This window comes from Harpia harpyja, chromosome 3 (genome assembly GCF_026419915.1).
Source record: "Harpia harpyja isolate bHarHar1 chromosome 3, bHarHar1 primary haplotype, whole genome shotgun sequence".
Taxonomy (NCBI): Eukaryota; Metazoa; Chordata; class Aves; order Accipitriformes; family Accipitridae; genus Harpia; species Harpia harpyja.
Window position 1 is genome coordinate 27,744,390 of NC_068942.1, and position 23,994 is coordinate 27,768,383.

Genomic DNA, 23,994 nt, shown 5'->3' on the forward strand with positions numbered 1-23,994 from the left:
TTATAAGCACAACTCTTGTATCTGTACTAAGATGTATTAGAGACACTAAGATGCATTAAGTGTATTAGAATAAAATAAATATCAGAATAAAAGACATATTAGAATAAAATTAAATAGATGACTAATAAAGATAAAACAATTAAGCAATTTGAATTTCTAATAGTCAATAAAATAGTTATGATGACTACTGTACAGGAGTGGTATTTATTGGATGACTTACCATGTCTTTTACTCACACAATAAATATACAGGCTGATGGCATGTTACTTTATCCATAAATCTGTACAGAAAGGAAGCAGGAAACTATCTTAGAGAATTGCTTGTGAGAAATAAGTATAAGAAATCTAGGAAGAAGACAAATTTTAGATAGATATTTTCATTTCTAAAAAAATTATTTTTTATTGATGAATCTAGACGTCAGAGGAGATATATTCTTGACTCATGCACATCAAAGCTACTCAAAGTAGCTATTGATAATACCTACATATTTTATAACCAAGATTCTTGGACTATGTAACAAGTTTATAGTTTTTTTCTGAAAATCCTAAATATGTTTAAGCAGGCAATCTAGCAGGCATGACTGGGAGCCAGCTTGGTTGAAAGGAGAACACGTCACTGAGTCTAAATACAAAGAGGAAATATACAGAAGGTGGAAGTGGGGCCAGGTTACCTGGGAGGAGTGCAGAGGCATTGCCCAGGCATGCAGGGAAAAGCCAAAGCTCAGCTGGATTTGAAGCTGGTGAGAAATGTGAAAGGTAAAAAGGTCTTCTATAGGTACCTCATCAGCAAAATGAAGATCAGCAAAAATGTGGCCAGCTGCTGAATGGGGTGGTTGAAAAAGAACATGGAAAACACAAAGAAGTACCTTCTTTACCTCAGTCTTTACTGAGCAGGTATTTCCTCAAGTATCTCCAGGTCTCTGTGCTGACTGATAGAGTTTGAGGGAGAGAAGTACTGCCCATAGTAAAAGAGGATCGAGTTATGGACTACTTAAGCACATTGGACATAAAGAAATCCATAAGTCCAGACAGCATGCTGAGGGAACTGGCCAACTGTATTGCAAAACTAGGCTCTATCACCTTTGGAAGGCCATGATGGTCAGGGGAGGTCCCCACTGACCAGAAAAAGGCATCTTCAAAAGTGCACAAAGGAAGATCTATCTACAGGACAACTACAGGACAGTTGGCACCAAGTCAGTTCCTGGGAAAGTTACAGAGCAAATTATCTTGAAAGCCATTTTCAAGTGCATGAAGGCCAAGAAAGGGATTGGGAATGGCCAGCATGGATTTACCAACAACAAATCATGCCTGATGAGCATGACTGTCTTCTGTGACGAAATGGCTGGCCCTGTAGATAATGGGAGAGCAGCAGATGTCATTGACCTTGGCTTTAGCAAGATTTTCAGCACATTCTCCTATAGCATCGTAATAGCCAAATTGAGGAGGTTTGTTCTAGATAGGTAGACTGTAAGACCGGTGAAAAACTGGGCTCACGGGGTTTGTAGTACAATTGGTGTCTAGTTATGAACGATGTTCCCCAGGGACTGATACCGGGGTCAAAACCATTTAACATGTGCATCGATGACGTGGATGATAGGGTGGAACACACCCTCGGCAAGTTTGCAGATAACACCTAGGTGGGAGGAACAGTCCGTATGCTGGAGGACAGGGTTGTCTTTGAGAGGGACATTGACAGGCTGGAGGAATCCTCATGAACAGAAACCTCATGAAGTTCACCAAAGGCAAATGCAGGGTCTTGCACCTGGGATGGGAAGATATCATGCAACCGTGCAGCCTGGGCGCTGACTGGATAGAAGGCAGATTTGCAGAAGGGGACCTCACAGACAAGGCATGGAACAGGAGTCAGAAGTTAACCCACGTGGTGAAGGCCAACCACACGCTGCGCTGCACTGGTTGGAGCACAGACAGCAGGCTGTGGGAGGGGATCCTTCCACTCAGTGCTTCTGAGGCTGCATCTGGAGTACTGTATACTGTTGTATTTTACAGTTTTTACTTGTTTCAGCTTTTCATCTAGTTCTCTCCAATCTGTGTTAGAAACTCTAGGTAAACCTTGGACATTGTGATTCCTACGACATACTTACTGGAAGTCTTCAGCTGGAAGTTAAAAATATATTAAAAAAGCAGATTGTGAAGGTACCTGCTATTTGGTCAAGAAGCAGTCTGTAAAATCCAACAACCAGTGTTCCTGTGACTGAGGGGAAGAATGGGAAATCTCTGCCTTTCAAGCTTTGGCAGGCATATGCTCTTTATCTCAAGGAGGCAGGCTTTCTAACATATTTATGTTTTAAACAGATATTTGTGGATTAAAAAAAAACACTGCAAAGAGATTTGTCTGAGGAACGTTTTTGCAGAAATGAAAGCAGCCCTGTGATGCAGCCGTCCTGCCAGGACACCCAGGGCAGCTCCCTGGGGTCAGGGACCGGGAGCGGCGGGTGCTCCCCACGGAGGGTCTGGCAGGGCAGGGTCCGGCAGCCGGAGCAGGGCGGCCGGGGGGCAGCGGGGCAGCCCCAGCCCCGGGCAGCGGGCACCTCCGTGGGGTCCTGGGCCGTGGGCAGGTGGGGGGAGCCCCATGGGGCTGACGGGGGGTCCTCAGCCACGGGCAGGTGGGGGGAGCCCCGAGGCAGGAGCCGGGCAGGGACATGATGTCCTAGCAGTGCCCTCAGGGCCATGACGCTTTCTTTCATGGCACCAATTTTCCATTTAAATATATTCAAAAGGTGCTGAGGTTTTTCTTGCTGGAAACATTTTCTGCTGGGAACATTTTGAATGCTTTCATCTCAAAACAAGCCTTGACCATTCAAAATTTTCTACCAAGGTTGTTCGTATAATTTGTTTTCTCTTTCTTGGATGAAAACCTTGTTTACTTAAATGTTTGAGACAGTATCTCTCTTCAGATTAGAGGTGCAAAGGTTGTATATCTTAACACATGCCAGGTAGTAATTTATTGGTACCCTTATTGTCTGAATGCATATTATGTACAGTACGGCAAGGTGCTACACTGGTTACTAAGAAAAGTAGCTATTTATGTTAGAATATTTATATTAATTGGGAAGTTAATTTGGCCAGCTGTCATACACAAACCATTCGCTTATGCAACTCGAAAAAGAAATGACTCACATGACACCCACTCTTTTAAGAGAAAAAAAGATTATAAAAACAAGATAATGCATACTTAAAAGTCAGAAACCCTTCATTAATTTAGTGAGATGAAAGATTTGCATGAGCAATGTTATTTGGATTTATTTGAAACAGATTTCCAACTTTGTAAATATAAAAACTTGCTCCTTTGAAAGCAGTTTAAATGAAGGAGGTTTACTGAGAAGTTGATCCACATGATTTCTCTCACTTATCAATACCATAGATAACTTATATAGCTAATAAACAGCATACAGGTAATAAACTGCATAGATTAACTGTAAAATAGCAAGCAGGATCTATCTTTCCACAGAAGAATCTATCAGTCATTCTACACATTGTTTCAGGTATTTGTGATAGGTTCAAATGAGACTTTTCTTTTTATTAAGGGAGCAAAGAGATTAGAAGTGTCCTCTAGAGTAACCAATAATTGGATTTCTGTCCCACTCTCAGCTTCATAGCTTTTATCCCCCTGTCTCCCTGTGAGACCAAGATTTGTTAGGCCCCTCCAAGAACAGACTCAATCTCAAAGGCATCATCATCAGCATAAACTTTCTACAGAGGGGTATGGAAAAGAAGGAACTAGCTGTTCCTCGCACTGCTGTTCCTCCTGAATTAGCCTTTCCTTTTTTTAATAATAAAATAGTCATTATTAGTAATGGCGATTATTTTGCTTGATTCCAGTCATGGTAGTTCCTAATGTCCAACAAGCAGACCAACATGACCTAAGCAGTCTCCAGCTCGAGACAACAGCCTCCAAGGGCAACAGCTATTCCAATTTGGCTTTTTGCTTTTGTTACTCTATACTATATATTTTTAGCCTTTTTAGGTAATTTTTGCTCTTATGAAACAACCCATTTTGCCCCACCTTCATCCCAGTATGGGAACTTAGTTCTAGTCCAAGTGCAAAAAGACTTCTCTGCAATTTTTCCATCAATGGTCATTATACCAATATTCAGATACATCCAAAAAGGCAACATGCACAGAATGATACACAGTGCAGATATTAAGTTAGCAATGTTATTTTTGTGTTTGTATTTATTTTTGTGTTAACTAAAGAAAAGCTAATCATAAGCATTTCTCAATGCATTGTTTTATTTTGTAGTTTTTTCATTTCCAGATTCTCAAAATCTCAAATCAATACTGCCTAAGCAAAGATTGCAGAGTCGGAGTTACTTAGGAAATAACAATACTGCTTCTATTTTAGCTAGTGACTCAGAGAATTAATTCTTCTTTCAAAGTAATAATGGAAATTTATTACCCAAAGATACATTTAATCACTTAGATACTAACAAGAAAAAAATCCTACTAAACCTGTTGTATTCCAATACGTTATATATTTGGTGAGTGTTAAGATTTTTTATTTAGGTGGTTGTGTCAAGGTATATGTATTTCTGTAAATTTCTGTACACTTTAAATAAGAAAGTGGGGAGCTGCCACAGTAAACACATGTAGGAGAAACCTGACTGCCTATCAATACTGGTTTAAATAGCCAACAGTACTGGCACACTTCTGCTAGAGAAAAGAACAGAGGCTGAAGACCCACAAAAACCTAGTCTGCAGTGACAGACTCCGTCCTGGCACACAGGGACATTACAAGAGCGGCAACAGGCCAAGGAAGAAGTGCAGCACTCTGCACTTGAGAGTGAGACTTCTCTCCCTTGCAACTACATCAGCATTGCACCTCCGCTGCGCAGGGACTAGAAGCCTGGAAATACTTTATTCATTAGGCAGTGCTGACAGAACACTTTGACATTTTGAACTCTCCTGAGGGCTACCATCTCCCCAAAGTGCACTTTATTTGATCCCTCGCTGTGTCAGGGCAAGTCTCCTAAAGACGCATGGCTGTGTTCCCAGTAGGTAGCTTAGTTAACTATGTGCTTTGTTTGCTGTGCAAAGCAGCGGAGGAATCTTCAACCAAGGCAGTGATTTCAAATAATAGCTGGTCTAGTGTGGAGCACTCCATTGAATGAACTTGTACAGCTTGATTATGACTCATAGTCCTCTTGTACTTCATGCATAAATCATCTTTTCACAGTTTCATGAAATCACCATGTGAAAGGGAGCAAGAAAATGTGAGCGGATAGTTTTTTTCACAAAGATGATCACACCCAGGATGGACAGGGCCCCTCCAGAGCCAAAGGAAGGCCAAGCTTTGCATACAACTGCACGGTCTGACCTTCTTCTGGCTCCTGCTCCTCCTCGACCCCGCAGAACATGCTCCTCCTTCAGCTGGCAACACGTTTCAGAGGGAGGCACAGCAGGACAATTTACTCCTAATGAAGCTAATATTTCAGGCTGCACGCAAAGCAACAGGTAGCCTGTTACATTTTTAAGGTTTTCTTCATAACCAGGCAGAACAAGAAACGTTTTCTTTTAAAATAAATACCAATACTTTGATCTCACCATGTGGCCCTGGGCCCTGCCCAAGATTTTGAAGCAGCACCTCCCTTCTCCCCACCCCAGGTGATTGCTGCTGTATCATGTCTTGGCAATACCTACGCCAGCTTTGAGTTCGTCTCCTTGCCTGCATGACTCAACTATAATTACTCTGAATTTTGATATGGGGGCTTTGGAACATGAATCAATCATGACTTAATAGATGCGTTGTCTGTTTCTTACATATGGCTTTAATGAGCCATTGTTTCCTGTTGTCCTAGGTTTATAACACACAGTACATCTACCTTCACCCACACAAACCTGCCATTACTATCAACACAACTGTCCTGCTCATATTTGTTGCTTCCTACACACCCACGCAGGCACATCTATTCATGTGTATACATATATGCACGGTGCGGTGCGGCATGGTACCCTGACAGAGACAGGAGGTACGGGGACCATGGAAAAACTGTAAATGCTGACAGTATAGGGATGAGGAATTATGCTCACCTCCTTCATACATGTATCTTTGCCCTCCTGCTTTTCCATATTCCATTTTCTTAAACAGTCTCTTGTACAGCACATAGTGTTTTAAAGAGATGAGTAAAATGCTGATATAAAAAGATTCCCATACTTTCTTTGCACCAATGAAATGACTGCACAGGAACATGCACATTGAGGTAGTTCTGAAAGGAACAGCTCGGGCCAGAAAGGTCTTTGCTCTTGGTGAAACAAAGGTAATTTTCTGACTTTTATAGTACATTGAAACAGTGTTCTGGTGTGTTATTGCCTCAGCTTTTCATGTGGAGTATGTCCTTATTCTACTTATTATGTCACGTATCTACTAGCCATGTGATACTTCTCTGCAGCACTCGGGGACAGGCAGTGGAGAATTTTTCCTGGTAGAGGGAGCAGTGGCCATGCCCATAGGTCAGGATAAAGGGTCCTTGGGCTCTTTGCACACTGGGCAAGCTGGGGCCCACTTCTCCCTTCCTCTGCTCCTGTTTTCTCAATGGCATCATCTCTAAGTCCAGCTGAAGGAGAAGGGAGCGAGTGCAGCCTTTACGAGGGCTTCGGTCAGCACTTGTCAGGCAGGTTTGATGTAGCCTGTGGGCTCTGCCCAGCCCTTCCAAGGGGGCTTGTTCATTCTCCCTGACTAACCTTAATGGTGAATATTTAAAACATGGGAAATGCTTACAAAGGGGGTAACAAAGTGCTTGCAGGTTTTGGGGGGTAAAAGGTGCAGCATGTGTATGCATTTTAAGTTAAGGGGGACTTACTTAGGCAAATTTTGGACTGACACAGCAGAGTTAGGCAAGTGACTGAGCATTTTTTTCAGTTTCTGGGTTCCCACAAAGATGCTTAAGAGGAAGGAAGGTGGGAGAATCCCCACAGCTTGTAGCTGGCAAATATCCTATAATTAACAGTCTACTTCTTGATGTCTCTTCTTATTAATTTCCTTTCAAACTTAAACTTTTCAATTCTTATTCATATGGAACTCTTCCCTTGAATCTAATTATTTTTGTCACTTACCTCTGAACTCTTTTCATCTCTGCTTGATTAAAATGCAGTCAGATTAAAATGCAGAAAGATAACCCTGTGTTACTGACAGTGTGCGGTTTTTGCCGTCAGGTTCACTAAAAAAAAAAAAAAAAAAAAGAAGTAGGTCAATAATTCCTTAAATGAGACGACAAGCTTCTCTATGTAGTAGTTTAATTTCAATACATTGCCAAGCAAAATGGTAATTTACCACTGCAAAAGACAGGCTAAACATGTCAGCTATGAATTCTGTAATAACTGGGGCAGCAATTTCAATAAATCTAGCTCCAAGATGCACTGTCTCAGCATTTATATTCAAATTAATCTATCTCTGGTTATTATGGATGAACTTAGTAATTATATATTTAAAAAGCAAACTTGGAAAAAAATCTCTATTTTTGGAAGTGTAGGCTGTGAATTTTCTCATCTCAGTTTACAGAAAACAATCTCAACCTCTTGGCTTAGGTAAAAACAGTAATGCTAAGTTCATTACAACACTAGCAGGATCATCAGCTCCGTAATCGCTTGTTTTCCAACATCTTTGTGCTGCATATCCTTTTTGGCTCAAGCAGGTAATCCTGCCCTTTCTTTGAGTGAGAAGAATGGATTAGGCATGTGGGAATCATCTATCCAAAGCTTATTATGGAATATGAGCAAACATGACAACAGAACTTTCAAACCCCTTAACAGGCCGATAAAAATGCCAACATCGAGATTATAAACACCAGCTTCACAGTGAGTGAGATTGGTAATAGTGGAAAATCACTCCAAGTCTCTTCCAATAAACCAGCCATTTTCCAGTTTTTCTGTCTACCATGTGATTTGCATAAGGATCCCTCTCAGTATGGAAGCAAATATGTCCCTTTACACTTTGCATAGACTCCAAAGTTCAAGTCCCCAGTCAACAGTGGCTCCTCCTTTGTAGTGAATTCTCAGGATGTGCAATGAGCTGACAGATAAAGGGCTAAGTTTGTCAAAAATGAGTAACAGATGGCAGTGTTTGGCATGATTTTTCCCTGAGGAGTCACAGAATTTCCTTAACATTTCTGAAAGATATTGTATGGGATCTGGAGTGTCAACCAAATCTCAATTCTAAAAATGGGGAGAAACATTCTTCCAAAGCTAAGGGGAACACAGCTCTCATGGATGACTACTATGGTATATCAACAGCATAATGTGGTAGCCCACCTTAAAGGAATGGAGAAAAACATCAGTGCCATGAGTTGTGTACCTCAAATGTCAGTATGATAAAGGAAGTTTTAGAGTGTAACTGAGTTGCAAGATTAAAAGAGGATCCAGCAAGAGTAGACTGGTTGGCAATCTTTAGGACAGATCCTGTATGTATGAATATTACACTGTGCAAAAAGGAGACTTGGATCTAAAAAACCCTAATTTATGTCCATCCTGCCTTTAAAAAAATTATTGTACTTAATGCAAAAAAATAGTTTTTATAGCAGAACTATGGTTATAGTAATGTAGAAAGAATACAACGTAACAGCAATTCCAATAGGTCATCCTAAGGTTTGACGGGTAGTTTTCAGAAAACTATAGAAGTCAGGATATCTGACATACTCTGAAGACCTTCTTTTTACATTGTGAATTTAAAAGTTTAGCTCCTTTATGCCTCCAATAAACTAACAGAATAGGAGGCCCAGCGGGGCATTTACAACACAGGGTAAGTCTGTGCTATTTTGTCACATTGATTTATAGACTTTATAACTTAACTGCAGTGCTGCTAACAAAAATCCTAAATACAATTCCATACCATATAAACAAAGAGAAAATAGCATATAGTCCTTAGTCTGTCTTCCGTATACTTCTCTGCTTTGAGTATTACAAATGTGTACCTTTTGCATATCTCAGTGTTCACAAAAACACTCTTGAACTGTTCACAACTCTTATAAAAACAAAAACGCAGAACAAGTATAGTATGACTTTTCCTCAAAATAGTGCAGGCTGCACAGATGCCTAAGACTTCAGCAGTTTTGAAAACTCACTGTGATAATGGTTTCATTTTCAGACAGAAAGCAATATATATGTGCAGAGACCGTAAGTATCTCTAGAAATGCCTGAAAGGCATTCTGGATTGAACAGATATCAAGCTCTACTTCAGCTAGCAAAGGCATTAAGTGCGATCTCCCAATAGCCTGCAGAGTAAGTGTAGCCACCAACATATTGTTTAATATCTTGCAACTGATGGATATATCAGGTTTTTTGTTATTTTTTTTAGTAATACTCAGACATATTCTACATTCTAAATTTTATTACATACTTGCCGCTTTTATCATGTTGATATTTCCTGGCCTTAGAGTGCTATATACATATATACACAGCAAAACAAGCACTGCAAATACACGTTGCCTTCAGAGGAATACAGTATATGGAATCTACAATATCGATACCCTATTTCCTTATTATGTAAATGAAGGATTTGACTTTTAAAAAATTTCAATATTTTATAAAATTTAAAATGAGTGGGAGGAAATCAGGAGTTAGAATCGAGACTATTAAAATGTGACATATTTCTTAATGTATTTTTTATAATTTATGATTTAAGGATATTAAATCAATTCAATATTTATATAAACACAGAAATAATGTATTTTTCATGATAGACTTGTGTTTATATTTCAAAAAAATAAAATTAACAACCAGGGCTTTTTAGAGTTTCTGAACTAAGTGTGACTTCATCTGGTTAATTAAAAGGGCAATCACTGGGAATAAGAATTATACACAGGAGTTTTCACTACCACAATTGTATTCACCCAGCAAAAAGTAAAACTATCAGGTATAAACTGTTGCCTTCAGCACCATCAAGTTTTTTGAAGTGGGATTACTGTATGGTCTTGTTCCTGTTAAACAGAGAAGTACTGGTTGGAAAATAAGCATTATTTTAAATTGTAGTGCATTTATGTCATATGATCTTAGACAAATAATCTATTCTCCTGAATTCTACATCTGGTGATTTGTACATAGTCTCTAATCAACAGTATGAACAAAGGATGTTAATTTGCAAATTCCTCACATGATAAGTTTATTCTTTGTCTTCCAAAGTTATGGTTATTCCATTAGGTTACACGCTGAGCTTAGGTTTTGTTACTAAGACAGATGACAGTATCTTTAATGTAAACATAAGGAATGAGAAATAACAAGTATTGTTTACTGTTGACATCTGTGAAAACAGTAATATATTATTCACCTTCATATTCAGGTAAAGTAAAAAGGATACTGAGAGAGGTAGGAAAAAAAGGGGGTCGAAAACTCAGATGGATACTTAGGAGTACTAGATGTTTATAATTAGTGAATATATAGAATGTACAGGTGGTGAGGTCCTTCTCCAAACACAGTTATACATCCACTCATAGCAAAAGATTGCTAGTACAGTTGTCATAGGAAGTGTAGTATTCATATCTTAATCTCTGTTTGCTACCGTGATGGTTCTCCTTCCCAACTGAGACATAAATATTGCCATTCAGAAACTACTAACTGTAAATAACTCTAAATAAAAAGTTCTGGTTGTCAAATATATTTTTTAAATGTTTAATACCAATTTATTACAAAAAACCCCACATTGTAATTCTTTGACAATCACAGTATTCGGTTTAAATAAAAAGGAGTATTTGGCCTTGGTTCTTGGTTTGAGTACAGGGAAGCAAGTCTATGAAATGTGTTCAGTGAATCAATGGACACAGAACAGCAACATCTCTGATTTCTTTCATTTATACACATGTATATGTGTTTAGGGGGAAAAAAATCATAAAATAAAGTCTAAAATTTTAGTCCTGCTGAGGACTGGAGGAGTTCAACAGGTTTCAGCAAAGCCAGGATTTCATCTAAAGGACTATTACAGCACTAACTGAGAAGAGAATCAGTCCAGTCTGGCCCCAGCAGATAAACTGAAATCCTAACAACAGGCCAGGGTTATGTCTATCCTGGGGGACTCGGGAACATTTCCAGGCTCGTAACTCCAGCCTCATCTCCTGACTGCTTGTGGGTCACCTCCATGTCAGAATGAGATCTCATCGTTCACCACACCTTCCCTCATCTCACCCAATCCTTATTTTCCCATTGAAAACCTCATTTTTCATGAGGAAACTCAGCTATAAGAGCTAGAAAGGAGTAATGACATTCCTAAATGAGGTCCTTGATCTGGACAACCTGGGAACTAGCACGTGGAGGTGCACCACTTACCTCCCTCATCCCTAAAATGACCTTCACACCAAAGGCTGCATGCGCAAAGGAAGCGATGGGAGCTGATTGTGCTGGTCCTGTGCGTACGAGGAACATCAGCATGTTAGAGTACCCCAAGCCAGAGGGTTAGGGCTGTGTGCTGTACCAGCCAAGCAGTTAGTATAGGCTTGTATTTCTGGCTCTGTACCAGATCTGAGCATGAAATTATTTCATAAAACAACTAGTGATCACTGTATAAACCACTTATTTGCCATGTTTTCTTGACATGATAGAAGTAGTGACCCATTTTTCCTGTGGGCTGAAGTTATGACATTACTAGAGTAAGAAGAACATGAAAACTTAAGCTAATAGTATTCTTTCACCATTATGTACTTAACTAAATCTAAACAGGAATTGGTCTCTCTCTGTACAGTTGTCTGAACACATGATTGCTTAACAGGGCTGTTTTGTAACACTTCGTTAGCTACCAAAATTTACTTTCTAACCACAAAACCAGAGTATGACAAAACAGACTACGGTACTTCATAATTTACTGAATGCAGACTTTCGAAACATGCCTTATCTTGTAAACAAATAATTGCTTTTTTCCATAATATTAAAGACATTTATCAGCTGGGCTACGCAAGCGTGTCTTCAAAGGTGTCGGTGATAATCTGAGAAGCTGGAGTAGAAGGCAAAGCTGCAGAGTTATTGTGTGACAGCCGCCACAAAGGCAACCTGAACTCTGACTTGGGCTTTGCCACCTGCACCACACAGCAGCTGGCTTTTGCATTGTGATTTCCCTTAAAATACCCATCTCTAGCTATGCTGTACGTTCTGCACCCCATGGTCATTGTGCTTTTTTTCCTTGCTTTTATGCAAATCTGTACCTGTTGAGCAATTTGAAACCCAACAGGACTATGGCTGTTGTGCTGCATATGAGGCAGTGCGCAGGAGATGGAAGAGAAAAAGTGGCTGTGTTGCAAAACTGAGCTCAGCCCTGGAGCGAGTGGACGGTTTTGGAGTTCTTGTATTAGATCTCCTTTCACTAAAGTGATCTTTGAGGATCATCTGTTCACATAAGAAAAGCTCTTGCCCATTCTTATTGTTTTATTTCATTTATTGGTATTGATGGCAATCCTTTCTCCCTGAGCTTCACAGAAGCTGAAATAAGAAGGAACGCAACAAAATAGTTCGGAGGGACACTTCTAATGAAAGCTGTTGGAAACTACATTCACCAATTAACACACAATGTACATGTATTCAGTGTCAACACCTACACTTTCTTGGTCCTTTTCAACATCTACTTGCATCCTCTGAATGACTTGATCAGATGTTACAAAGAGCAAGAACATGTATTAAACTATCCCCTTATCACATACCATGTGTTCATGAGTAATACTTTCTGTGATCATCAGGTGGCTAAAAGTTTCTATTTCACTCTGGTGGGCAATAAGCTGGATTTTATTCACACCTTCATCAACTCTTAGCTGGAGTTGTCTCTTTGAGAGGAGGATGCATTTAGTTATATCTAATATAATCATTATATTCTAAGGATTGCGTTGCTGAAAAGCTGCAACTGGAAGACCATATTGTAATGAATTATAGACCACCCTGGATGGCCTTTCATCACAAAATACCATCATCGTGCAAACCACACTAGGAAAGAGGCCATAATGAAACTCACATTTTCTGAAATTGTTACAAACAAAATAGTCAAGAGAGAGAAAGGATTTGAGGAAAGGATAAACCCTACAAGCAGAGGGGCTGTGTGAAAATATCGTGCTATTTCCACGACTTTCCGTTCCTTCTCCTTGAAGTAAACAGAAGGATGCTTTAATTCCTGGGGCTGATTTTTTTTAAAGATAATTAGTAGACAGAAATATGAGTATAGAGGAAAAAAAGATGGGGGAATAGGCCAGGGGAGAGGAAGGCAAGAAGGAAGGAATACATGCTGAGGACAGCTGAACTGTGGTGGAGTTGAAGAAAATGTGAAGGAAGTGGCTGGAAAGCTTTATAGTGAACAGTCAGCATAAACAAAAATAGAAACAATGAAAACCAAAAATATCGAATGCCATTCCCAGTGTCTGCTGTGTGGGAGGCTGCTCTCTGTATTTACTCACACACAGTTGAATTTCTCTAGCCCATGGACTCTGCCTTTTTTCCAGTGGAAGCCCATGTGGCACATACCTCGTGCCCCAGAGCTGAAGTGCCAGCTGGGTGGGAGCCTGCTCCTGCCTAGACCCAGTTGTTCCCATGGCACTGTCAGGTCAAGTCCAATACTGAGGCTGGAGGAGGGACAAAATCTGCGATAGAAGGAAGGGGAGAATCATGAGGACAAGGGAGTGAGGCCATGCAGTGAGACTATGTTGAAGGGGTAGAGAAAAATACGTGAAGTTAAAATCTGGATTAAGAGTTGCTCCTCTTCAAGCATCTATGATCCAGTGAGGCTGTGTGACACATCAGAGCTGCTGAGAATGTGGTTTGAAGTATAATACAATGCTGGGTAAGCAAATGCTTGTGATTAAAGCTAATCTAAAGCCATGTAGTTTCTGAGGACATAATTCACTGATCTTCTGTATGTATGTCATTTACTTGCTTTTGGTGTATGAGAAACACCCATGAATGTCGAAAATAATATCTGCAGTAAACTACACTTAGCATCCCGCAGTTTCTCCTCTCTACTTAACAGGTACACAGGCTATAGGGATTATGAGTTGCTAAAAAGGGGCTGCCCTGGTGTTTTGGCAAGCAGTGTACACATGATAACAATCAAAATGTTTGCTTCATCCATCCAATCTGCTGTCTCCTAAGCTCACCACGTCTCAGTTCATAGAGTTTATTCACTGTGGGAAGTCACAATTAAGCTTCATCAGCCTTACTGTATGTGACAGGAGTGGTTTTGCTCCTCAGAGATAGGCTTTTGCTAGGCTGACTTTTGCTTGAGTTAGGTTTTATTACAAGATTACCAAACTTTTTAACAAGAAAGATCAGTATGTGTTTTAACTGAGTAGCCCAGTACTGAAATCTATGCCAGATTTTTTGTTGTAAAATTTGTCCAAGATTTTAATGTATCTTTTTTTTTCCTTGTGTATTAGAATGTATCAGGATATCATTCAGTAACTAGTTATAAGCTTTTAAGCTTTGCCACTCTTGCCTTGTTTTTTCAGTATTATGTTTGCAAATAATTTACTCAATTACAGTCTTTAGGTATCACTGTTACAAATGTACTTCTAATAGCAGTTTTAGAGTGGTGCTGATCCTCCCAGTTAGGCTTGGGACACCTACAAGCAACTCCTGCCTCAGGGACCTTAAGCCTTAAACAGGCGTGATGGAGAAAAGATGAAAAAACCTTACACAACATACAAATGGAGGGATCTGGCTGTGAACAAAAAATGTCAGGCTGATGCTTGGGGTTTTTTTTTGTCCTCTTTGGGGAATGGAAATTTTAACGTTTTATAAAGGCTTGAGCTGGGGGTAGAGCACTTAATAATGTGAAAATAAGAAACAGTTTTATTTTTGCATGGAGAAGGAGGATAAAAAGAAAGAACCTTGAAGGAAGGGGCAAAGGAGGAATGAGAGAGGATGAGGATGTTAGAGTGATCAATCACTCAGCAGAGAGGAAGGCAGAAAAAACCATCTCCAGTCTAGACTGGATGTAAAATCAGGTGAAATGGCTCATCATCACTGGGATGCAAAGCACATGCAAGAGCTCCTGTGGCAAAAGTGGGAAGAGGGAGTTTTCGCTACTAGTGCCGAAGTGAAGGGTTCCATGGAAGCTGCTGCATCTGGTGTGAGTGTGAGAGGCTGCTCCCCTCCTCTGGCACGGTCTGACTGTGCAGCCTGACCCTCCTTCAGACCTGGCTTGCCCTGGCGCAGTCACCCCGACTTCCCCACCTTTGCTTGGGACAAGCTTCACAGGCGCTGCAGGCTGAAATGCTGAGGTTGTTTAGATGCTCCATGACATGTACCCTGTGGTTGCAGTTACTAAATACTATCTGGCATATGACTGTTTCTAAACCAGAGAATTGCTCAGATGTTTAGGGGTTCAAAAGAGTCTATGCATACAGTGAAAATATACCTGAATTTAATTAGCTGAGCATATACCTAAAGACGTTAAGCACAAAACCATATGCTAACATTCAAATTGGTATTGGCAGCAGTGTAGCTGCTTGTCAAAAGATAAAGATCATACCCTCCAAATGGATTCACTTTGGCCTCAGTTCAGAAAAAAAGCATCCAATACAGCAGCTACAGTCAATACAGCACAACAGCAAGATTTCCATTGACATCTTCCTTCTCTCCATCCCCCCCTCTACCAAAGTGATTTCACCAAAAAAATCCCAAGACGAACAGACAAAAACCTGAGAAGCCATTAAGAAAAAGATTAGGAAAGTTAATAAAATAGCCTTCACAGAGGGAGTACTGTATGCACTTCCTCTTTCAACCTCATCCTACTGGAACAAACAAACATTTATGGGAGAAGAACTTTCCTCTTCTTCACCTGTCACCTTCCTTTTGCAACCTGACTCCAGATCCTGTCTGAGGCACAGGCACATGAGAAAAGAGTACAAACAAAGTTCCCACCCCTTAAAAATAGTTTTATGTCCACAAGCTACTAAGATATCTCCTGACATGTTCTTTGGTGTATTTTTTTTTCCTTTAACAATCTTTCAAACCTTCAGGAAATTAGCATCTTCAACACAGAAGCCAGGTGTCCTAATACCTTGTTTTAAGAAAGTAATAATTTGCATCTTCATAGCATTATTCAACAAGTCAACTCCTTCACAACTTACGTGGCCATGCTATGAATTTGCAAATTACTGTTCTCTTAACTCAAGTTGTTGGGACTCTGGGCTTCTGTTTTATTGTTGATGCATTGTCTGATCTGTGGTGCAGTAGTTTCCCTATGTTTTTCCATCTGTAAAACCAAAATAAAATGCACCTCCCTGACACATTCTTACACTGTTGTGGTTTGTTATTGCTTTTAAAATCCCTTCAGGGTCTTAGGTGGAATTGCTGAGACCCTGAAGAGATTAGGTGGGATCATGCTAGACACTGTTGCTTTTCTAAACTCTTGGATTGTCAAAGGACTTACTGAGTCAAGCTCTTCCATCGGATGGTTAATAGCAAAGCAATCAAATGCAACCCTTATCAAGTCAGGATTCAGGCCTGCACAGGTTAGTCACCCCTTTTTTTTAAAAAAAGAACTTTATAAAGTTTATAAATTTATTATACATTGTGTTTTTTCAGCTGGATGATTGAATTTGTAGCATTATGGTAAAGAGGGCAACTGACCTGAATAAGGAATTTTAATCAAGTCTAACTTCGAAATGAACATGTATTATGCCTAGCATCTCAAAATGCTCTTCTTGCATCTCTTTTTGGGGTACAGAGTGGAATTACAATAATTTCAAATGTAAGAAAGAAGCTGATGATGCTACTGATGGTGTGTTCTTGTTTTGTTCTATTTGATGCCATCATCTGCCAATGGACTGAAAAACAGCTGTATAAACACATCCTGTATGAAAGAAACCAAATGCTTTCAAAACAGTGAGCCCATTTTCGAATCAGGTGGGATGTATACAAAAATTGCTAAAAACTTTGGATTACTTTTCCAGTTTTTATGACCTTTGCTCATTAACATAAAGGGAACAGAGCAGTTTCATATTCCATAGCAGATGTTCCCTTGCAGATGATTTGTTTTGTTACCTTTTATTACTGACAGAGAAGGTGGAAGTGATGTTGTAATGCTATTAGTTAAAAGCTGGTAAGCATCCCTCCTGGAAAGACCCTGGGGAGTTCAATAGGCAAGAAATCAATATAGAAGTATTTTATCAGGAAGAGGTAATCTAGTGAAATTGATAGAAGATTATCTCTTCTGTTATTTCGTAATGGATCTTAGCAAGCCCTGCACCACAGATATTTCTTTCATTATTTTATATAAAAAATTTATAACCATTCTGATTAAAATTCATACGTTAGCTTACAAAGTAATGTAAGCTGGGATCAGAACCACACAAACTATAAATTTTATGCGGCTTCTTCATTTGATATCATTCTTTTTCTACATTTTTCAATCTAGCCATAATATTTATATGCATAACAATGATGCTTAGTATAGACATTGTTTTATCTGTTTGCAATGCTATATAATTAATTTAAACAAAAAGTGCCCACTGGAAATAGATAATGTGACCTCCCATTATACAAATGTGGAAACCAAAGAGAGGGGGGTTAAATGAACCATCTGAAACAGTCAGAAAGTGTCAGTACCAGGAACAGAAGTCAGGCATGCCTCAATTCTAATCTCGATTTAACCCACTACAACAACGGCAAAGTCCAGAGGGGTGGTAAGAGGCAAAACAATTTAAACAACATTAGCTATAACCAGTGGAGTGGAAGCATATAGGACATCCTTTGTGACCTTTACATTGGTTAACTGATTTTTTCTGCTTATAATGTTTTAGAATATATTTTTTATATTTTCTAGTATAAAGGGAAAGTAAAAAAACCCCAGACCTCAGCATTTGATACAATCAATACAGAAAGAATAAAGATACACTAAAAGTGGGTACTAATGATGCCCCATTATAATCTACATCTGGAAGAGCATTTCAGTTGGCTCATATTCCTTCTCTCTTCCCCTTTCCTGTGGTATGTCTCTCTTGCTTATCGCTAGTCTGCCCTTGCTAAAAAAAACCACCAAAAATAGCATGCATTTATGGCCACTGACTAATGCTTTAATGTGCTTCTATGTGCATTGTTTATTTCAGCTGATGATTTTTGTTCAGATTAGTATTATAAAGTTTATTGAAGAGTTTATTATTGAGACATCATTTCAAAATTCCAGCTGCCTGTTTGCCTTCGAGAAGTTTCTTTTTATAAGGACAAGTAAAAACATCATTATACTTTTTAATCCTTATCCTTAGCACGATAAGTGTGGACAAGATAACTTTTATACAAGGGCTGATCATTTTTTTAGGAAAATTTCACAAAGTTGTTATTGTCCAGGCTGACAATAGCAAAGCATGCTTTTCCTTCTGTTTTGCAGGACATTTACCCAGTACCATTTGTGCATTCTGTTGTGTGTGAAACCACGTTATTTTCTGAAATGCATAAATACTGATGATTTAGAGATATGTAATATTTGTAAACTCTAACTAGCCTTTAACCTGAAAACAGGCACTATTTCCCTCTGTGGTTTTCCTTGTGGAAGTTTTATACGTGCATGCTGAGGTGCAGGGGTTTCCGTGGCAACTAGAGGTTTGCAGAGTATTCAAGAAACTCTGCAAGTTAAAATTAGCTTAGATGGTCATGCATAGATAATAAGGGCCTGGGGCTATGCAAGTTTGTGCAAATTGTTTTTGTGAAATTTAGTGGAGGATGTTACAATTCAAACCCGGGGTGTGGTATGTATCAATGGGTACAGCCACCGTGGATCCGGAGTGAATACAGAGACCTGGCAGACTTTGGGCATCTAAGATAAATGGAGTGGCATTTAAAATAGATTTTAAAAGAAAACCTGACTTTTAAACACATTAGAGAATGAGGAAAAATTCATTCTGATTAATTAGAGTTAATGGAAGTTAAATGGCTCAGGAGCCTTTTTGTTTTCATTAGGTTAAATTGTTCTTACAATCATCCCAGTTTATTTCCGAATATCTTTTCCTTGCCTGGACACTATTCTCACCCATGGTCTGTTGTAGGCTGACTCACTCCATAGCTGCAAAACTGTAAGTTTAAGAGAGACCTTGAATTTAGATGACAAATACAGCAGTACAGCAGGAGGCTTGAGGTAACATTTCTGTTTTAATGAATCCCGCTTGTAATACTGTGGGATCTGCAGCAATTGGAGTAACACTGTAGCTAACTTGTTCAGTCTGTGCCTGAGCTTGTCTTATGTCCCAATAAAGACGAGTATTTAAAGGTAATACAATGGTGAAGCTCTATTTATGGAACAGAATAATTTGTAATTACATGCCTTTGTCTTATCTTGCATGATGGGTTGTGCATCCTAACACAGAGGACACAGTTTCATGTTTTGTGGACACTATATCCTGAGGAAATTAGAGAGAGTATGTTTGGATGTTTCTCTAAAACAATTCAGGAGATATAAAAATAATTTAAAAGACATAATCTTACTTCTACTGCAGTCAGATGGAGAGACTTAGATCTAAGCAAAGGTGGTGTGTTTTGTCCAGTCACTGCTTTAGGAAATTAAAACCTACAGAACCAGTTATGTGTAATTGCCTGCTTTTTATCTGAACTACATTTTAAAAAAATTACTTTTTATTTTATTACAATTTCAAAAAGAGTATGGGATAAGTCATCCTTCCTTTCTGTTAATGAAAATGCTCTTTCTTTCACTAAGTCAGTTAGTTGATTGAAGATGCTGACATTACTGCAGAGGAGGAGATCCACAAAATTCTGAGATGTTTCCCATCCTGATCTTATTATTCTGATAATTTCGATAAAGCATGAATTCCAACAAAGTAGTGTTCTCTCAAAAATTTTTTTTTTTCTTCCACTGTGATGACTTCTGTATTGCTTCAAAAATACATTCAGGGAACACTAGAATTATACAACTGACAATAAAGCCACCTAGAATTAAGGGGGCATTGTCAACATGGATGCCCTCTTCTGTGGCTGGATATTAGAAAGCTGCCTGCAGTCACAACCTTGCCTACCGTTTTCCATCAACCCAACCAAAGAGACCAACATCTCATTGTGAAAAGAACAAATTGTAGCAAAAGCTGTATCATGCTCACGAGCAGCTAGGCACTGAAAAACAAAGCCATGTTAAGATGCAGAAGGAAAAAAGATGCAAATAAGAAGAGAAGGGAGCTATTAGTCAAATCAGTGGTGCAGCTTCACCTGCATATGCTGTACTATGCAGGTCCATCTACCTCAGAGAAACTGTTCCTTATATAAGCTCAGAAAAGAATGATAAAAATTATAAGGGTGGAGCAATGTGTCTCTGCACTGAAAGGAGGCTGAAAATACTGGCACTGCATATTGTAGCAAGAAGACAAAGGTACATGATCAAAAGTATTTTAAAAGCACATGTAAAAGGGAGGTAAATCAGGACCTCTCTTGTTGCAGTGTAGTGAAAGATCAAGAAGACAATTCACTATTTAATTTCCCCCTTTCCAGCCCACCGAAGGGAAAGAAGCACTACTGGAGTTGCTGCCTAACTTCTCACTCCCTGCCTGTAGGTTTCTCACGCTCTGTTGTGGGTGATAAGGAATTGTAACCAGGCAGACACTTGACAATAGTGCGTTGCCAATAGGGGCAGGTAGAGTTTTCCATTCTCTTAAAGTTATAAAGAACCCAGGATACATCCTCCTGTAGAAACAGGAGGAAACGGGGCATTGGTCCTGACCGAATCTCTGTCTGATCCATTAGCTATTTAGGATTGCACAGCTATACCCCGACACACTGTTTCTGTATCTTAAATATAAATGTATAACGTTTTCCTCTATCTTATTACATATTGTGCATATGGCATATGGAAACACAGAACGCTATTTATTAGAAAGAACTGGAAGGAGCTGCAGCAAAAAGCTGCATGTTACAGTGAGTTTGAGAAACAGCTGTTATTGGAGAAAATATGTCATTGTATTAGCTGTGCACTCGTGCAGTATTTTTTCAATTTTAAGTGCTCATTCTAAAAAAAGATTGCTTTTGCGCAAAGTGTTATTTTCAGCAAGCTGTAACTTGGCCAGATCTAAACTGATTCTCATCAACACATTCATATACTTTTCCTGTTTGAGGGCTATTTTGCTAAAAAACAATTTTCTAGCCAAGCAATTGCAGAACTGCAGCTGTTTAAAAGCATACATATGTATATATGTACATACATATATAAATGTTTCTTTACTCGGTCAAGATCCAAAATTACTTTATCTTGGGCTACAGTGACCTGGGTCCAACAGGTAAAAATTTCTGGAAGGAATATATGGAAAAAAGAAGATCATAATGGGAGCACTACAGCGTCTCTCTGAAAACGTTTACAGCTAGAATGTTACTAGTGAAAATGAAGAAAAGCACAACTGGCCATTTTTTTCCCAAATACAGGTTTTTACAACACTAAACAGCAAATTGTCTTATGGATACTGCCCTATAATAAGCCCGACTATTAAAGCTACAATTAATGACCCTTCACTGGCTGTATTAGGGGTTCAGAACATTATAGACATCGGAATGAGAATAACCTATGCAAACCACATCAGATACTGTTTTAGAACATTTTATTTGAAACAGCCTGCTTGCTTTGGCAAATAGAGCCCATGAGGATCTTTTCCTTGCCATATCATATACAGGAAGCAAATGACAGACTAAATCCTAACAATTAGGACAATTAAATCTTTATCTTAAAGGGTGGTCTTAGGAGTATGCAAGCTATAGAGCTGCAAGGCAGTCATAAAGCAACTGCCATCTACATTAATAATAATAATGACTGAAGATGAAATAGGATGTGACCTGTAGCAAGGAAAATGTGCGTGACACAGGGAAAGTTTCCATGGGAACACCATAACAAATTCTAAAATATCTCTGTGTTCAGTGAAAAAAATTTAGGCAGACTTAAGCATGTCTCACAGTGGAGTGCCTTTGGCAGTTAACGGGCTCACTGAATAGGTGCTGCCCGAGCCCTGCTGGTATCACTGCTTATGTTCAACCTACTTGTCTACTGTCCTTGTCTTTCCTCTAGCAGCTCTTTCAGTGCTGTGCAAGCAGCAGGTAGGACGCACACAGACCAAGCAGGCACACTGAAACAGTCCATTACTTATTCAGGGGGCTTTCATATCTAGTGTCAATCAGCTATTTTGAAATATATGTTCCTGGGCCAGATCCCAGCCTTGTCTACATCTTTGAAAATTGGGAATACTTCCATTGATTTCTGTGGACATCATGGAGACTAACTTAGGAACAGAATAAAAGGAAGCAGTAATGAAATGTCTAGCTGCACTCTTTGAAATGTATAAATCTGTATAGATATTGTAAACTGGATTGATTTTGCCAGAAACTGGTATTTATTCACAGAACAACTGTGCAAACAGTGCGAAGAGTCTGAATACATATTTTCCTGGCTGGTTTTCAAGGGCTTTATGCTTTCTTTCTCTCATACTTCTTGACTTTTATACTCTGGATGGTTTTCTGCTTCTTGATGTTCCTTCTTCCCATGGTTTCCAGGCAGTTCACCTGGGTCTCCTTCTACCCCCCAGCTATTCTTTCAGTCTTTCTTGGCACCCCTCAGAGCTCCATTTTTGTCCCCATTGTTTTGTAGGCAACTCATGGACATTAGCGTACTGCCCAGGATGCTCTTCTAAGACAGTGACCCTAAAATATATAGAGCAGAAGTCTCCATTACAGTCTGGGTAGCCACAAACTTCTCAAACTCAAGGTGTCCCACACAGAGTAAATAGCCTTTTTCCAGAGTTCCATTCCCTAGCATGAATCACATCCTAGGGATCATCTTAATTTCTCTCTCTCTTACTTCTCTCATATTTATGCTCTGACAAAAATCTAATTTTTTTCTCTAGAAAAAAGTGTTTCCTTTAAATCTACCATCTCCTGATCTGACCATTCTTGTGACTCCACTGTTTCAATCTCCTAACCTTTTTGATACTAACATTTACCCCTCTCATCACCATCCATTCCAGATGCTGAAGCTGCATGTTTTGCTTTGAGAACACCAGCCCGTTTTGGAGTTACCTCCCACGGCTGCTTAGTGACCTGCATGTTGACTTATATCTCCTCCTTGTTCTCCAGGCTTTAAACAGCGAAAAGACTGCAGAGTCTCATGATGTATCACGTACTAAAATGAGTCGGTATAGCCACAGCCGAAGTCCCTCCTAGACAAGCCGTTCCCTGTGGGTAGAGTAGCTTCCTTTGCATGTTACAGTTGTCATTTAGGTTTTGGCACCAAGGTTTTAACAGAGATCTGGTGACTCTGGATATATCATCTGAAAATCTGAGGGCTCTAATGGGGCCATAATGTCCCTGCCTGGCCTCCTCCCACCCTGCCCTGGTCCAGGACCCCATGTTAGACCCTGGGGCCATCGGTCCCCGCCCCAGGGATGCCACAGCAGTGCCAGGACCTGCCCTGCTGCCCTGGGGGACCTCCAGGGAGCCGCCAGCCCTCGCTACCCCAGACAGAATCCTTCGAAGGCCATGCTCCCTAACCAGTGTCAAATGGCTGTCCTCTCCAAACCAGATCTCTTAAGTTGCAACCCATTAAACACTCAGCACCGTCAATCTTCTTCTTCTTTTTTAATCTTAGCCTTTGGGAAAAAGAGTTGCATTTTATGTGGTTTCTACAAAGCACTTAGCTTAAATGATGTGTAAAATTTGTTCTAGCCCTGAGAGTTTAAAGAATAAGAGAAGATACGACTTTCCTCATTCCTGCTGGTACAGAGATGGGCAGATTCCCTAAAGGAAGGGCACTGCTCTTCTACGGAGAACCGTAGTCCTCCCATCAGCGTCTGGCACTCAGCGCTCTGGGCTGAGCACTGCAGCCTAAGGTCATGGTCCAGCATTTAACACACAGCAGTTCCACTTTACTTCCAGAAGTGTGTCCAGAGAAATGGAAATCTCAGCTGAATCATGTAATGTGTGTTCTTTGGAGCATCTTTTTTAAGGTTGACTGATAATGTTGTAAGGAAGAATGTCCATTGAATTTGTACAGCTGTCCAATGTTTTTGTACGGCTACGCAGGTGAAAGATGGACATGTACCAGTGCTCA

The 23,994-nt window shown here is 39.7% G+C and overlaps 1 long non-coding RNA gene across 1 annotated transcript in view; it reads right to left on the reverse strand.

The window, feature by feature from the left end:
• Positions 1 to 218: 218 nt before the first annotated feature.
• Positions 219 to 23,994, reverse strand: part of LOC128139429 (uncharacterized) — a 53,998-nt gene continuing 30,222 nt past the window's right edge. The window contains exons 3-4 of the long non-coding RNA XR_008234380.1: positions 7,071 to 7,174; positions 219 to 280 (exon numbers count right to left, since the gene is read on the reverse strand). This is a non-coding gene — a long non-coding RNA (uncharacterized LOC128139429). The remainder of the gene's footprint in view (positions 281 to 7,070; positions 7,175 to 23,994) is intronic.